Source organism: Pleurodeles waltl, chromosome 12 (assembly GCF_031143425.1).
Source record: "Pleurodeles waltl isolate 20211129_DDA chromosome 12, aPleWal1.hap1.20221129, whole genome shotgun sequence".
Lineage (NCBI taxonomy): Eukaryota > Metazoa > Chordata > Amphibia > Caudata > Salamandridae > Pleurodeles > Pleurodeles waltl.
The window spans coordinates 117,313,431-117,329,719 of NC_090451.1; the positions used below are offsets into that span (position 1 = coordinate 117,313,431).

General features: G+C 43.6%; 1 non-coding gene across 1 annotated transcript; it reads left to right on the forward strand.

Annotated features, from left to right (window-relative positions):
• Positions 1-15,179: 15,179 nt before the first annotated feature.
• TRNAI-AAU (transfer RNA isoleucine (anticodon AAU)) lies at positions 15,180-15,253 on the forward strand. The gene has a single exon. It is a non-coding gene; the product is annotated as a tRNA-Ile (tRNA).
• The last annotated feature ends 1,036 nt before the right edge of the window (positions 15,254-16,289 follow it).

Genomic DNA, 16,289 nt, shown 5'->3' on the forward strand with positions numbered 1-16,289 from the left:
ATGCAAACTCAGATTTCCTGCACTGTGGTCGGCAGGAGAGACATGGGAAGGCGCAGTAGGGAAGGCTTGAGCAACGAACCGTTGGCTATGTTTTGTTGTTACTTTGTTGACATGAGCTCAAGTAATTTGAAGCATAAGGAACGGCCAGACCTAAAAAAAACTCTCTTACCTCCAACGCCGAATAACCACTATAATTATAATATCTCAAAAGCAGCTGGCCTTGTAAACTTAATGAGCAAGCAAGCCGATGCATTTTGGGTTTTGTTGTAAAAGAATAAAAATACTATCCATCCTTTCCTTTTTTTCCGGCAACAAGCGATGTTACAAAGATATCACAGCACACAGTGAGATTGAGTGAAAGAAGAGGCACTGAGGCTGGCGTGCAGCACTCCACAGCTCTTGTTATTGTAATCCAGACAGGGGGCGGAAGGAGAAAAGTATGAAGGAATTGCGATAGTAAGACCAACTCTTCTATCTATCTGCATTTCAAGGAAAAAGGATATCTGTATGACTCGTGGCCGGTTAGCTCCGTTGGTTAGAGCGTGGTGCTAATGGCGCCAAGGTCGCGAGTTCGATTCCCGTACGGGCCAGGTTGCATTTTTTCTCTCAACTAAACTCTTTTTTTCTCATTTAATCAAGCTCTTATAAATCCATACACTCTGTTGCTCCAGTATACGTTCACTTTCCATTAGTCCTTCTTTTGCCACTGCTGACCAAAGCTCAAGCCGGCAGCGCCAGCAGAACAACACAAGTGCAAGGGATTGTCTCTCCAAGATGGAGACACTGCCTCAGACTATGTCTCGTGAGAGGTGGAGGGAGACCAAGAGCTGATTATTAGATGCGTGGGGATAAGAGGAACATAACTCAGGTGAACAGATTCTGGATAGTGATGCTATAGCTAGGATCAGCAACGTTACAGGGGAAAGGATAGGAAAATAATTAGGTGACAGAAGTATAGAAGTGGCTACAAGGGGGTGTGTCTCTTAAGAGGGCCGAAAGATACACTGAAGCCGAAGGTGAAGTGAAAGAAGAAAGAAAGATCAAAGGAAGTCGACAGTGATTGAGAGAAAACTCACAAAGGCAAATTGAGCAAAAGACAAGGCCTGGGGAGTTAGACTACTTCAATGCAAATTCACGCCGCAGATGAGCATGACAACTGACCCTTGTACAGTGGTGCTGAAACAATTTTCAGTGTGGGGGTGCTGCCATCAAAGGGCTTCTGAAAATCCAGGAATTATACAAAGAACTAGTCCTGCGGAATGAGCCACGCACATTCAGAAAGAGTGGTGATGCGTTGGTTACTTATTGGTAATCTTCATTAGCCTTAGTCCATTGCGTCCTTGTGACAGTCATTACAAAGTAAGGTGATGTCACCTTCCAACAGGAAGAAAGAACAGGAGGATCCTTAAATGCTAGCCCCATGCACCCAACCTGGGTGCCAAGCCCTTGCCAAAGGACAGATGGGAAGGTGGGCAGGATGTAATGTTTGTGACAAAGACAAGATGGACTAAGGGTAATGCAGAGTTCAAAACATTGGTACTCAAATGTAAAACAGAAAAATTATTAAGCCATAATGCTTGACAAATGTATGCTCTGAGGACCAAGTAGCCACCCTAGGAATTTCCTAGATTGTTACTCACTGGAATTTAACCCAGGAGGTGGCCATTCCTCTCGTAGACCATCCCTGAACTGGAAGATATTCTTAAAAGCCTTGCAAAGCCAGAAAAATTGACAACTTAATCCACCTACTCAGAGTCATAAAAGTCACCTTCTTGTCTTTTCCAGGCTGTCCAAAAGTCACAAACAAGGAGTCGGTTTTCCTGAACTGCAAAGGCCTGGTGACATAAATGAAAAGAGCTCTTTAAACATCAAGTGTATTCAGAAAATGTTCCTCCGGAGAGGAAGGAGAGGGAATGAAAGAAGGAAGAATTATTTCCTAAGATCTATCAAAAATAGACTTAACCTTTGCAGCAAAGGTAAGGCTAGGCCTTAAAGTTACCCCATCTTCCAAAGTATCAAATGAAGAGAGGACAGCATTTTGAGGCTCCCAGCTCCCCAATTGTTCTCAGCAAGGTGATAGGAAATAGGAAAATAACTTTATAGGAATCAATCTTTATGTCTACAGTATCCAGATCCTCAAAGAGATAAAATTGCAAAGCCTATAAAAGAGTAGGAAGATTCTGAGTTGGAGAAAGGGATTTTTCAACTGGTCTTACAATTGACAAAAGATCAGAACAGTCTAGACACCAAAGACTGTAACATCGACGAAGGTACAGAAAAGTCCCTAAAAACCATTATCGCAAAGCAATGAGCTTTCAGAGTGGAAAGAGGTTCAAGTGAAACCCATTCAGAAGAAAATGCAAAATAGCAGACAAACTACAGGTAGGTGCCAAAAGATCATGAGCAGAACATCACATCTCAAAAGACTTCCAGTTCTTTGAGTAAGACTTCGAAGTAGAAGGCCTGCTGGAGTGCTGAATTAATTCCACTAAGGAAGAGGAAAGACCCTTTGCTAGCAGTCCAGACTTCTCAACCTCCAAAGCGATAGAGTGAGTTGGAGCAAGAAGGTCAGGGACGACGTTCTGAGAGAGACACACTTGAGCAGTACCCAAGGAGGTAGAAGAGCCAGGGGTTCAGAAGAGGAAACCATGACATCTCTGGCCAATAAGGGCCCACAAGAATAAAGTTCCCTCCCCCCTGCTGAGACTTGAAGAGAACCATCTGGATCAATAAAAAGTGGGGGAATGTATAAAGGAGACTTCTCAGCCACTTTATCACCAATACGTCCACTACCTAGGCTCCTTGTTCCGGAAGCCTGGATCAGAATCGACAAAGATGAGCATTGTCCTTGTTTGAAAAGAGATCCAGAAAGGGTTTCACAAACTCTCGGCATATCTCTCAAAACAATGACCTGGATAACGTCAACTCCAGCAAATTTGGAAACCTCCAGCTGTCTGCCATCACATTGTCGGTGCCCTTGATGTGTACTGCCGCCGTGTGCAACAGGTTGATCTCTGCCCAATAACCCAATTGTTCTGCTATTGCATTGAGGGATTTTGAATGCATGCTTCACTGTTGGTTAATGTAAAAGACAGCTACCTTATTCTCTGTCTTTACTAGCACATTTTTTTGAGACAGATGATGATGGGAAAACTTCAAAGCCTTGAAGATTACCATCAACTCCATCTATTTCCATGACCTCCGACTCTCTAGGAAAGACCACTTGAATCGACAGGATCAGTCCAACACAGTAGCTCTCCAGCCAGGTTTGCTGGCATCTGTTGCGAGGAATTCAGGAGCATCCAGGTGTATTAGTGTCCACTTAGACCAGTGGTCTTCAAACTCTTTAATGCCGCATCCACCCAATGGGAAAAAAAAACATTGGTGCCTCCCCTCTGAATTGTCCACAATTCTTCTATTAAATTGACACTGTCTAAATATGTCTAGACCTATTTAAACATTGCAGTTAAGTTCTGTTACTGTTTTAAAAATGTAATCAAATACATGACCCCAAATATACTATTCTGGTCAGGCCTGCCCTACTATCCAATTGCAGCGTCATGCTCTGCTGAGTAAACTGATCTCACGACAGTGAGGAATGCACAGGCCGGGTGGTGCCCGGCGCACGAAAGCTCGCCTTCTTGTGTTGTACGTCTCTTCGCGCAAATGCAAACTCAGATTTCCTGCACTGTGGTCGGCAGGAGAGACATGGGAAGGCGCAGTAGGGAAGGCTTGAGCAACGAACCGTTGGGTATGTTTTGTTGTTACTTTGTTGACATGAGCTCAAGTAATTTGAAGCAGAAGGAACGGCCAGACCTAAAAAAAACTCTCTTACCTCCAACGCCGAATAACCACTATAATTATAATATCTCAAAAGCAGCTGGCCTTGTAAACTTAATGAGCAAGCAAGCCGATGCATTTTGGGTTTTGTTGTAAAAGAATAAAAATACTATCCATCCTTTCCTTTTTTTCCGGCAACAAGCGATGTTACAAAGATATCACAGCACACAGTGAGATTGAGTGAAAGAAGAGGCACTGAGGCTGGCGTGCAGCACTCCACAGCTCTTGTTATTGTAATCCAGACAGGGGGCGGAAGGAGAAAAGTATGAAGGAATTGCGATAGTGAGACCAACTCTTCTATCTATCTGCATTTCATAGAAACTGGATATTTTAGAAATTTTGGCAGGTTAGCTCAGTTGGTTAGAGCGTGGTGCTAATAACGCCAAGGTCGTGGGTTCGATCCCTGTACGGGCCAGGTTGCATTTTTTCTCTTAACTAAACTCTTTTTTTCTCATTTAATCAAGCTCTTATAAATCCATACACTCTGTTGCTCCAGTATACGTTCACTTTCCATTAGTCCTTCTTTTGCCACTGCTGACCAAAGCTCAATCCGGCAGCGCCAGTAGAACAACACAAGTGCAAGGGATTGTCTCTCCAAGATGGAGACACTGCCTCAGACTATGTCTCGTGAGAGGTGGAGGGAGACCAAGAGCTGATTATTAGATGCATGGGGATAAGAGGAACATAACTCAGGTGAACAGATTCTGGATAGTGATGCTATAGCTAGGATCAGCAACGTTACAGGGGAAAGGATAGGAAAATAATTAGGTGACAGAAGTATAGAAGTGGCTACAAGGGGGTGTGTCTCTTAAGAGGGCCGAAAGACACACTGAAGGCGAAGGTGAAGTGAAAGAAGAAAGAAAGATCAAAGGAAGTCGACAGTGATTGAGAGAAAACTCACAAAGGAAAATTGAGCAAAAGACAAGGCCTGGGGAGTTAGACTACTTCAATGCAAGTTTACGCCGCAGATGAGCATGACAACTGACCCTTGTACAGGGGTGCTGAAACAATTTTCAGTGTGGGGGTGCTGCCATCAAAGGGCTTCTGAAAATCCAGGAATTATACAAAGAACTAGTCCTGCGGAATGAGCCACGCACATTCAGAAAGAGTGGTGATGCGTTGGTTACTTATTGGTGATCTTCATTAGCCTTAGTCCATTGCGTCCTTGTGACAGTCATTACAAAGTAAGGTGATGTCACCTTCCAACAGGAAGAAAGAACAGGAGGATCCTTAAATGCTAGCCCCATGCACCCAACCTGGGTGCCAAGCCCTTGCCAAAGGACTGATGGGAAGGTGGGCAGGATGTAATGTTTGTGACAAAGACAAGATGGACTAAGGGTAATGCAGAGTTCAAAACATTGGTACTCAAATGCAAAACAGAAAAATTATTAAGCCATAATGCTTGACAAATGTATGCTCTGAGGACCAAGTAGCCACCCTAGGAATTTCCTAGATTGTTACTCACTGGAATTCAACCCAGGAGGTGGCCATTCCTCTCGTAGACCATCCCTGAACTGGAAGATATTCTAAAAAGCCTTGCAAAGCCAGAAAAATTGACAACTTAATCCACCTACTCAGAGTCATAAAAGTCACCTTCTTGTCTTTTCCAGGCTGTCCAAAAGTCACAAACAAGGAGTCGGTTTTCCTGAACTGCAGAGGCCTGGTGACATGAATGAAAAGAGCTCTTTAAACATCAAGTGTATTCAGCAAATGTTCCTCCGGAGAGGAAGGAGAGGGAATGAAAGAAGGAAGAATTATTTCCTAAGATCTATCAAAAATAGACTTAACCTTTGCAGCAAAGGTAAGGCTAGGCCTTAAAGTTACCCCATCTTCCAAAGTATCAAATGAAGAGAGGACAGCATTTTAAGGCTCCCAGCTCCCCAATTGTTCTCAGCAAGGTGATAGGAAATAGGAAAATAACTTTATAGGAAACAATCTTTATGTCTACAGTATCCAGATCCTCAAAGAGATAAAATTGCAAAGCCTATAAAAGAGTAGGAAGATTCTGAGTTGGAGAAAAGGGATTTTTCAACTGGTCTTACAATTGACAAAAGATCAGAACAGTCTAGACACCAAAGACTGTAACATCGACGAAGGTACAGAAAAGTCCCTAAAAACCTTTATCGCAAAGCAATGAGCTTTCAGAGTGGAAAGAGATTCAAGTGAAACCCATTCAGAAGAAAATGCAAAATAGCAGACAAACTACAGGTAGGTGCCAAAAGATCATGAGCAGAACATCACGTCTCAAAAGACTTCCAGTTCTTTGAGTAAGACTTCGAAGTAGAAGGCATGCTGGAGTGCTGAATTAACTCCACTAAGGAAGATGAAAGACCCTTTGCTAGCAGTCCAGACTTCTCAACCTCCAAAGCGATAGAGTGAGTTGGAGCAAGAAGGTCAGGGACGACGTTCTGACAGAGACACACTTGAGCAGTACTCAAGGAGGTAGAAGAGCCAGGGGTTCAGAAGAGGAAACCATGACATCTCTGGCCAATAAGGGCCCACAAGAATAAAGTTCCCTCCCCGCTGCTGAGACTTGAAGAGAACCATCTGGATCAATAAAAAGTGGGGGAATGTATAAAGGAGACTTCTCAGCCACTTTATCACCAATACGTCCACTACCTAGGCTCCTTGTTCCGGAAGCCTGGATCAGAATCGACAAAGATGAGCATTGTCCTTGTTTGAAAAGAGATCCAGAAAGGGTTTCACAAACTCTCGGCATATCTCTCAAAACAATGACCTGGATAACGTCAACTCCAGCAAATTTGGAAACCTCCAGCTGTCTGCCATCACATTGTCGGTGCCCGTGATGTGTACTGCCCACGTGTGCAACAGGTTGATCTCTGCCCAATAACCCAATTGTTCTGCTATTGCATTGAGGGATTTTGAATGCATGCTTCACTGTTGGTTAATGTAAAAGACAGCTACCTTATTCTCTGTCTTTACTAGCACATTTTTTTGAGACAGATGATGATGGGAAAACTTCAAAGCCCTGTAGATTACCATCAATTACATCTATATCCATGACCTCCGACTCTCTAGGAAAGACCACTTGAATCGACAGGATCAGTCCAACACAGTAGCTCTCCAGCCAGGTTTGCTGGCATCTGTTGCGAGGATTCAGGAGCATCCAGGTATATTAGTGTCCACTTAGACCAGTGGTCTTCAAACTCTTTAATGCCGCATCCACCCAATGGGAAAAAAAAACATTGGTGCCTCCCCTCTGAATTGTCCACAATTCTTCTATTAAATTGACACTGTTTAAATATGTCTAGACCTATTTAAATATTGCAGTTAAGTTCTGTTACTGTTTTAAAAATGCAATCAAATACATGACCCCAAATATACTATTCTGGTCAGGCCTGCCCTACTAACCAATTGCAGCGTCATGTTCTGCTGAGTAAACTGATCTCACGACAGTGAGGAATGCACAGGCCGGGTGGTGCCCAGCGCACAAAAGCGCACCTTCTTGTGTTGTACGTCTCTTCGCGCAAATGCAAACTCAGATTTCCTGCACTGTGGTCGGCAGCAGAGACATGGGAAGGCGCAGTAGGGAAGGCTTGAGCAACGAACCGTTGGCTATGTTTTGTTGTTACTTTGTTGACATGAGCTCAAGTAATTTGAAGCAGAAGGAACGGCCAGACCTAAAAAAATCTCTCTTACCTCCAACGCCGAATAACCACTATCATTATAATATCTCAAAAGCAGCTGGCCTTGTAAACTTAATGAGCAAGCAAGCCGATGCATTTTGGGTTTTGTTGTAAAAGAATAAAAATACTATCCATCCTTTCCTTTTTTTCCGGCAACAAGCGATGTTACAAAGATATCACAGCACACAGTGAGATTGAGTGAAAGAAGAGGCACTGAGGATGGCGTGCAGCACTCCACAGCTCTTGTTATTGTAATCCAGACAGGGGGCGGAAGGAGAAAAGTATGAAGGAATTGCGATAGTAAGACCAACTCTTCTATCTATCTGCATTTCAAGGAAAAAGGATATCTGTATGACTCATGGCCGGTTAGCTCCGTTGGTTAGAGCGTGGTGCTAATGGCGCCAAGGTCGCGAGTTTGATTCCCGTACGGGCCAGGTTGCATTTTTTCTCTCAACTAAACTCTTTTTTTATCATTTAATCAAGCTCTTATAAATCCATACACTCTGTTGCTCCAGTATACGTTCACTTTCCATTAGTCCTTCTTTTGCCACTGCTGACCAAAGCTCAAGCCGGCAGCGCCAGTAGAACAACACAAGTGCAAGGGATTGTCTCTCCAAGATGGAGACACTGCCTCAGACTATGTCTCGTGAGAGGTGGAGGGAGACCAAGAGCTGATTATTAGATGCGTGGGGATAAGAGGAACATAACTCAGGTGAACAGATTCTGGATAGTGATGCTATAGCTAGGATCAGCAACGTTACAGGGGAAAGGATAGGAAAATAATTAGGTGACAGAAGTATAGAAGTGGCTACAAGGGGGTGTGTCTCTTAAGAGGGCCGAAAGATACACTGAAGTCGAAGGTGAAGTAAAAGAAGAAAGAAAGATCAAAGGAAGTCGACAGTGATTGACAGAAAACTCACAAAGGCAAATTGAGCAAAAGACAAGGCCTGGGGAGTTAGACTACTTCAATGCAAATTTACGCCGCAGATGAGCATGACAACTGACCCTTGTACAGTGGTGCTGAAACAATTTTCAGTGTGGGGGTGCTGCCATCAAAGGGCTTCTGAAAATCCAGGAATCATACAAAGAACTAGTCCTGCGGAATGAGCTACGCACATTCAGAAAGAGTGGTGATGCGTTGGTTACTTATTGGTAATCTTCATTAGCCTTTGTCCATTGCGTCCTTGTGACAGTCATTACAAAGTAAGGTGATGTCACCTTCCAACAGGAAGAAAGAACAGGAGGATCCTTAAATGCTAGCCCCATGCACCCAACCTGGGTGCCAAGCCCTTGCCAAAGGACTGATGGGAAGGTGGGCATGATGTAATGTTTGTGACAAAGACAAGATGGACTAAGGGTAATGCAGAGTTCAAAACATTGGTACTCAAATGCAAAACAGAAAAATTATTAAGCCATAATGCTTGACAAATGAATGCTCTGAGGACCAAGTAGCCACCCTAGGAATTTCCTAGATTGTTACTCACTGGAATTCAACCCAGGAGGTGGCCATTCCTCTCGTAGACCATGCCTGAACTGGAAGATATTCTAAAAAGCCTTGCAAAGCCAGAAAAATTGACAACTTAATCCACCTACTCAGAGTCATAAAAGTCACCTTCTTGTCTTTTCCAGGCTGTCCAAAAGTCACAAACAAGGAGTCGGTTTTCCTGAACTGCAGAGGCCTGGTGACATGAATGAAAAGAGCTCTTTAAACATCAAGTGTATTCAGCAAATGTTCCTCCGGAGAGGAAGGAGAGGGAATGAAAGAAGGAAGAATTATTTACTAAGATCTATCAAAAATAGACTTAACCTTTGCAGCAAAGGTAAGGCTAGGCCTTAAAGTTACCCCATCTTCCAAAGTATCAAATGAAGAGAGGACAGCATTTTAAGGCTCCCAGCTCCCCAATTGTTCTCAGCAAGTTGATAGGAAATAGGAAAATAACTTTATAGGAAACAATCTTTATGTCTACAGTATCCAGATCCTCAAAGAGATAAAATTGCAAAGCCTATAAAAGAGTAGGAAGATTCTGAGTTGGAGAAAAGGGATTTTTCAACTGGTCTTACAATTGACAAAAGATCAGAACAGTCTAGACACCAAAGATTGTAACATCGACGAAGGTACAGAAAAGTCCCTAAAAACCTTTATCGCAAAGCAATGAGCTTTCAGAGTGGAAAGAGATTCAAGTGAAACCCATTCAGAAGAAAATGCAAAATAGCAGACAAACTACAGGTAGGTGCCAAAAGATCATGAGCAGAACATCACGTCTCAAAAGACTTCCAGTTCTTTGAGTAAGACTTCGAAGTAGAAGGCCTTGCTGGAGTGCTGAATTAACTCCACTAAGGAAGAGGAAAGACCCTTTGCTAGCAGTCCAGACTTCTCAACCTCCAAAGCGATAGAGTGAGTTGGAGCAAGAAGGTCAGGGACGACGTTCTGAGAGAGACACACTTGAGCAGTACCCAATGAGGTAGAAGAGCCAGGGTTCAGAAGAGGAAACCATGACATCTCTGGCCAATAAGGGCCCACATGAATAAAGTTCCCTCGCCCCTGCTGAGACTTGAAGAGAACTATCTGGATCAATAAAAAGTGGGGGAATGTATAAAGGAGACTTCTCAGCCACTTTATCACCAATACGTCCACTACCTAGGCTCCTTGTTCCGTAAGCCTGGATCAGAATCGACAAAGATGAGCATTGTCCTTGTTTGAAAAGAGATCCAGAAAGGGTTTCACAAACTCTCGGCATATCTCTCAAAACAACGACCTGGATAACGTCAACTCCAGCAAATTTGGAAACCTCCAGCTGTCTGCCATCACATTGACGGTGCCCTTGATGTGTACTGCCGACGTGTGCAACAGGTTGATCTCTGCCCAATAACCCAATTGTTCTGCTATTGCATTGAGGGATTTTGAATGCATGCTTCACTGTTGGTTAATGTAAAAGACAGCTACCTTATTCTCTGTCTTTACTAGCACATTTTTTTGAGACAGATGATGATGGGAAAACTTCAAAGCCCTGAAGATTACCATCAACTCCATCTATTTCCATGACCTCCGACTCTCTAGGAAAGACCACTTGAATCGACAGGATCAGTCCAACACAGTTGCTCTCCAGCCAGGTTTGCTGGCATCTGTTGCGAGGAATTCAGGAGCATCCAGGTGTATTAGTGTCCACTTAGACCAGTGGTCTTCAAACTCTTTAATGCCGCATCCACCCAATGGGAAAAAAAAACATTGGTGCCTCCCCTCTGAATTGTCCACAATTCTTCTATTAAATTGACACTGTTTAAATATGTCTAGACCTATTTAAACATTGCAGTTAAGTTCTGTTACTGTTTTAAAAATGCAATCAAATACATGACCCCAAATATACTATTCTGGTCAGGCCTGCCCTACTAACCAATTGCAGCGTCATGCTCTGCTGAGTAAACTGATCTCACGACAGTGAGGAATGCACAGGCCGGGTGGTGCCCGGCGCACGAAAGCGCGCCTTCTTGTGTTGTACGTCTCTTCGCGCAAATGCAAACTCAGATTTCCTGCACTGTGGTCGGCAGCAGAGACATGGGAAGGCGCAGTAGGGAAGGCTTGAGCAACGAACCGTTGGCTATGTTTTGTTGTTACTTTGTTGACATGAGCTCAAGTAATTTGAAGCATAAGGAACGGCCAGACCTAAAAAAAACTCTCTTACCTCCAACGCCGAATAACCACTATAATTATAATATCTCAAAAGCAGCTGGCCTTGTAAACTTAATGAGCAAGCAAGCCGATGCATTTTGGGTTTTGTTGTAAAAGAATAAAAATACTATCCATCCTTTCCTTTTTTTCCGGCAACAAGCGATGTTACAAAGATATCACAGCACACAGTGAGATTCAGTGAAAGAAGAGGCACTGAGGCTGGCGTGCAGCACTCCACAGCTCTTGTTATTGTAATCCAGACAGGGGGCGGAAGGAGAAAAGTATGAAGGAATTGCGATAGTAAGACCAACTCTTCTATCTATCTGCATTTCAAGGAAAAAGGATATCTGTATGACTCGTGGCCGGTTAGCTCCGTTGGTTAGAGCGTGGTGCTAATGGCGCCAAGGTCGCGAGTTCGATTCCCGTATGGGCCAGGTTGCATTTTTTCTCTCAACTAAACTCTTTTTTTCTCATTTAATCAAGCTCTTATAAATCCATACACTCTGTTGCTCCAGTATACGTTCACTTTCCATTAGTCCTTCTTTTGCCACTGCTGACCAAAGCTCAAGCCGGCAGCGCCAGTAGAACAACACAAGTGCAAGGGATTGTCTCTCCAAGATGGAGACACTGCCTCAGACTATGTCTCGTGAGAGGTGGAGGGAGACCAAGAGCTGATTATTAGATGCGTGGGGATAAGAGGAACATAACTCAGGTGAACAGATTCTGGATAGTGATGCTATAGCTAGGATCAGCAACGTTACAGGGGAAAGGATAGGAAAATAATTAGGTGACAGAAGTATAGAAGTGGCTACAAGGGGGTGTGTCTCTTAAGAGGGCCGAAAGATACACTGAAGGCGAAGGTGAAGTGAAAGAAGAAAGAAAGATCAAAGGAAGTCGACAGTGATTGAGAGAAAACTCACAAAGGCAAATTGAGCAAAAGACAAGGCCTGGGGAGTTAGACTACTTCAATGCAAATTTACGCCGCAGATGAGCATGACAACTGACCCTTGTACAGTGGTGCTGAAACAATTTTCAGTGTGGGGGTGCTGCCATCAAAGGGCTTCTGAAAATCCAGGAATTATACAAAGAACTAGTCCTGCGGAATGAGCCACGCACATTCAGAAAGAGTGGTGATGCGTTGGTTACTTATTGGTAATCTTCATTAGCCTTAGTCCATTGCGTCCTTGTGACAGTCATTACAAAGTAAGGTGATGTCACCTTCCAACAGGAAGAAAGAACAGGAGGATCCTTAAATGCTAGCCCCATGCACCCAACCTGGGTGCCAAGCCCTTGCCAAAGGACTGATGGGAAGGTGGGCAGGATGTAATGTTTGTGACAAAGACAAGATGGACTAAGGGTAATGCAGAGTTCAAAACATTGGTACTCAAATGCAAAACAGAAAAATTATTAAGCCATAATGCTTGACAAATGTATGCTCTGAGGACCAAGTAGCCACCCTAGGAATTTCCTAGATTGTTACTCACTGGAATTTAACCCAGGAGGTGGCCATTCCTCTCGTAGACCATCCCTGAACTGGAAGATATTCTTAAAAGCCTTGCAAAGCCAGAAAAATTGACAACTTAATCCACCTACTCAGAGTCATAAAAGTCACCTTCTTGTCTTTTCCAGGCTGTCCAAAAGTCACAAACAAGGAATCGGTTTTCCTGAACTGCAAAGGCCTGGTGACATAAATGAAAAGAGCTCTTTAAACATCAAGTGTATTCAGAAAATGTTCCTCCGGAGAGGAAGGAGAGGGAATGAAAGAAGGAAGAATTATTTCCTAAGATCTATCAAAAATAGACTTAACCTTTGCAGCAAAGGTAAGGCTAGGCCTTAAAGTTACCCCATCTTCCAAAGTATCAAATGAAGAGAGGACAGCATTTTGAGGCTCCCAGCTCCCCAATTGTTCTCAGCAAGGTGATAGGAAATAGGAAAATAACTTTATAGGAATCAATCTTTATGTCTACAGTATCCAGATCCTCAAAGAGATAAAATTGCAAAGCCTATAAAAGAGTAGGAAGATTCTGAGTTGGAGAAAGGGATTTTTCAACTGGTCTTACAATTGACAAAAGATCAGAACAGTCTAGACACCAAAGACTGTAACATCGACGAAGGTACAGAAAAGTCCCTAAAAACCTTTATCGCAAAGCAATGAGCTTTCAGAGTGGAAAGAGGTTCAAGTGAAACCCATTCAGAAGAAAATGCAAAATAGCAGACAAACTACAGGTAGGTGCCAAAAGATCATGAGCAGAACATCACGTCTCAAAAGACTTCCAGTTCTTTGAGTAAGACTTCGAAGTAGAAGGCCTGCTGGAGTGCTGAATTAATTCCACTAAGGAAGAGGAAAGACCCTTTGCTAGCAGTCCAGACTTCTCAACCTCCAAAGCGATAGAGTGAGTTGGAGCAAGAAGGTCAGGGACGACGTTCTGAGAGAGACACACTTGAGCAGTACCCAAGGAGGTAGAAGAGCCAGGGGTTCAGAAGAGGAAACCATGACATCTCTGGCCAATAAGGGCCCACAAGAATAAAGTTCCCTCCCCCCTGCTGAGACTTGAAGAGAACCATCTGGATCAATAAAAAGTGGGGGAATGTATAAAGGAGACTTCTCAGCCACTTTATCACCAATACGTCCACTACCTAGGCTCCTTGTTCCGGAAGCCTGGATCAGAATCGACAAAGATGAGCATTGTCCTTGTTTGAAAAGAGATCCAGAAAGGGTTTCACAAACTCTCGGCATATCTCTCAAAACAATGACCTGGATAACGTCAACTCCAGCAAATTTGGAAACCTCCAGCTGTCTGCCATCACATTGTCGGTGCTCTTGATGTGTACTGCCGCCGTGTGCAACAGGTTGATCTCTGCCCAATAACCCAATTGTTCTGCTATTGCATTGAGGGATTTTGAATGCATGCTTCACTGTTGGTTAATGTAAAAGACAGCTACCTTATTCTCTGTCTTTACTAGCACATTTTTTTGAGACAGATGATGATGGGAAAACTTCAAAGCCTTGAAGATTACCATCAACTCCATCTATTTCCATGACCTCCGACTCTCTAGGAAAGACCACTTGAATCGACAGGATCAGTCCAACACAGTAGCTCTCCAGCCAGGTTTGCTGGCATCTGTTGCGAGGAATTCAGGAGCATCCAGGTGTATTAGTGTCCACTTAGACCAGTGGTCTTCAAACTCTTTAATGCCGCATCCACCCAATGGGAAAAAAAAACATTGGTGCCTCCCCTCTGAATTGTCCACAATTCTTCTATTAAATTGACACTGTTTAAATATGTCTAGACCTATTTAAACATTGCAGTTAAGTTCTGTTACTGTTTTAAAAATGTAATCAAATACATGACCCCAAATATACTATTCTGGTCAGGCCTGCCCTACTAACCAATTGCAGCGTCATGCTCTGCTGAGTAAACTGATCTCACGACAGTGAGGAATGCACAGGCCGGGTGGTGCCCGGCGCACGAAAGCTCGCCTTCTTGTGTTGTACGTCTCTTCGCGCAAATGCAAACTCAGATTTCCTGCACTGTGGTCGGCAGGAGAGACATGGGAAGGCGCAGTAGGGAAGGCTTGAGCAACGAACCGTTGGGTATGTTTTGTTGTTACTTTGTTGACATGAGCTCAAGTAATTTGAAGCAGAAGGAACGGCCAGACCTAAAAAAAACTCTCTTACCTCCAACGCCGAATAACCACTATAATTATAATATCTCAAAAGCAGCTGGCCTTGTAAACTTAATGAGCAAGCAAGCCAATGCATTTTGGGTTTTGTTGTAAAAGAATAAAAATACTATCCATCCTTTCCTTTTTTTCCGGCAACAAGCGATGTTACAAAGATATCACAGCACACAGTGAGATTGAGTGAAAGAAGAGGCACTGAGGCTGGCGTGCAGCACTCCACAGCTCTTGTTATTGTAATCCAGACAGGGGGCGGAAGGAGAAAAGTATGAAGGAATTGCGATAGTGAGACCAACTCTTCTATCTATCTGCATTTCATGGAAAAAGGATATTTTAGAAATCATGGCAGGTTAGCTCAGTTGGTTAGAGCGTGGTGCTAATAACGCCAAGGTCGCGGGTTCGATCCCCGTACGGGCCAGGTTGCATTTTTTCTCTTAACTAAACTCTTTTTTTCTCATTTAATCAAGCTCTTATAAATCCATACACTCTGTTGCTCCAGTATACGTTCACTTTCCATTAGTCCTTCTTTTGCCACTGCTGACCAAAGCTCAAGCCGGCAGCGCCAGTAGAACAACACAAGTGCAAGGGATTGTCTCTCCAAGATGGAGACACTGCCTCAGACTATGTCTCGTGAGAGGTGGAGGGAGACCAAGAGCTGATTATTAGATGCATGGGGATAAGAGGAACATAACTCAGGTGAACAGATTCTGGATAGTGATGCTATAGCTAGGATCAGCAACGTTACAGGGGAAAGGATAGGAAAATAATTAGGTGACAGAAGTATAGAAGTGGCTACAAGGGGGTGTGTCTCTTAAGAGGGCCGAAAGACACACTGAAGGCGAAGGTGAAGTGAAAGAAGAAAGAAAGATCAAAGGAAGTCGACAGTGATTGAGAGAAAACTCACAAAGGAAAATTGAGCAAAAGACAAGGCCTGGGGAGTTAGACTACTTCAATGCAAGTTTACGCCGCAGATGAGCATGACAACTGACCCTTGTACAGTGGTGCTGAAACAATTTTCAGTGTGGGGGTGCTGCCATCAAAGGGCTTCTGAAAATCCAGGAATAATACAAAGAACTAGTCCTGCGGAATGAGCCACGCACATTCAGAAAGAGTGGTGATGCGTTGGTTACTTATTGGTGATCTTCATTAGCCTTAGTCCATTGCGTCCTTGTGACAGTCATTACAAAGTAAGGTGATGTGACCTTCCAACAGGAAGAAAGAACAGGAGGATCCTTAAATGCTAGCCCCATGCACCCAACCTGGGTGCCAAGCCCTTGCCAAAGGACTGATGGGAAGGTGGGCAGGATGTAATGTTTGTGACAAAGACAAGATGGACTAAGGGTAATGCAGAGTTCAAAACATTGGTACTCAAATGCAAAACAGAAAAATTATTAAGCCATAATGCTTGACAAATGTATGCTCTGAGGACCAAGTAGCCACCCTAGGAATTTCCT